At 43.5% G+C, this 1663-nt stretch overlaps 1 protein-coding gene across 1 annotated transcript in view; it reads right to left on the bottom strand.

Annotated features, from left to right (window-relative positions):
- DCAF13 (DDB1 and CUL4 associated factor 13) overlaps positions 1–1663 on the bottom strand; it is a 20767-nt gene that overhangs the window by 16923 nt on the left and 2181 nt on the right. The gene's annotated exons all lie outside the window — the stretch shown is intronic.

Here is a 1663-nt window from a genome sequence, read left to right as displayed (position 1 = left end):
CACTGGGGGCCTGCCCTCAGCCACACCACGGAGGCTTGGAGCAGGCGCCCCTCTGTGTTGATCTCTCAGGCTCCTGGCCGTGCCTGCATGTTGTTCTCTCCCTTGAGCGGCGGCCAGGGCAGGTGGGAAGCTCAGCTTCCTCCAACGCTGGGGCAACCCAAGCCTCCAGCTCTGTGACCGCCGCCATCTTTGTTGGGTTAATTTGCATACTTGCGCTGATTGGCTGGTAGGTGTAGCGGAGTGACACCAATTTGCATGTTTCTCTTTTATTAGTGTAGATGGAGAAACTGAGGCACAGAGAGATAACTTGCCTATGAAGTGTTGGAGTCAGGATTCAAACCAAGGAAGTCTGGCTCCAGAATCAATGTTCTTAACTATTGTGCTATGCTGCCAAACAGGCTGTTTCAGTTAATAATTATGCTTAGGAAATCATTTGAAGCCCACAGGTCTAAAAAACCCTCAGTGTCTAAAGTAGATGTATCTTTGGGAGGAGGAAGGAGGAAGGGAGAGGGACAGGGGATGAGGGAAAAGAGGAGGAGGAGACAGAGAGAAAGAGAGAGATGTGAGAAGCATCCATCAGTTGCCTCCCACATGCAACCGCACCAGGGATCAAACCTGCAATTTGGTTAAGTGCCCTGACCAGGAATCGAACCTTTTGGTGCATGGAACAACGTTCCAACCTACTGCACCACACTGGCCAAGGCTGCTGTCACTTCTTTTTGACTCCCTGATAATAACTGTCTGTGGATAAACACAGAGATTCTACACAAGATGAACCCACAGGGTGATCTGGTCATAAATTCCCAAATGGGCAGGTCATGGTGTGTAGCCACACCCCAGGCATAACTTCTTTAGTAAAAGGTTCATTTTTGCCTTAAGCAAGACCAGTCCATTGCTTCTGTGCATCTAGGTTAACAAACCTTTGAAATAAGCATAAACTACCATCAAGAGAGCACAAAATCTTGTTCAAACTCATAAAAGAAACTGCAAAAACTGTCATTCTCCGGAGCATCTGAAATTTTGCTTCCTGGCAATTGCCAGTTTGGCTCAAATAAATTCTTATAAAAATTCTCTACAGGTGTGGAAGTTTCTTACATCACCAGTGCTGATCCCAACATTCAATCAGGCTTAAAGATCAGTCATTCTTACGTATTCCGTCTTCCACATTCAAAGATGAAATGTGCCAAAACTTAAAGTCCTACTCAAACTCTCTCGGAAATACTTATTCATTCTTCCCTCTCTTTTCCTACCTCTAGTAACTTAGTTTTGGCCCTTATTACTTTATACTTGAACTACTGTAATATCATCTCGACTCTATTTGGTGGCAGTTTACACTATCGCCAGATTAATCATTTTAAAACACGGCCTTTACATGTTGCTCCCATGCTCAAAACTTTCAAAGCTCCCTACAGTGGTAGTCTTCAAACTCATTAGTAACAGAGTTTTTAAGCAGATCTCCCCCCCTCAACCATATACACTGAGTGGTCAGATTATTATGACCACCCCATCAGTACAATGAAGTGAATTAGTTATGCAAATAATAATAATAATAATAATAAAACCTTGAGAGTATTTGCTTAGGAAGTTTTCAATATTCAGTATTTTTGGAAGTGTCAATGAAGTACTGATGGGGTGGTCATAATAATCTGGCCACTCAGTGTAT

Source organism: Myotis brandtii, unplaced genomic scaffold (assembly GCF_000412655.1).
Source record: "Myotis brandtii unplaced genomic scaffold, ASM41265v1 scaffold59, whole genome shotgun sequence".
NCBI lineage: Eukaryota > Metazoa > Chordata > Mammalia > Chiroptera > Vespertilionidae > Myotis > Myotis brandtii.
Note: the sequence above shows the minus strand (reverse complement) of the source record. Positions and strands in the feature narration are given on the sequence as shown.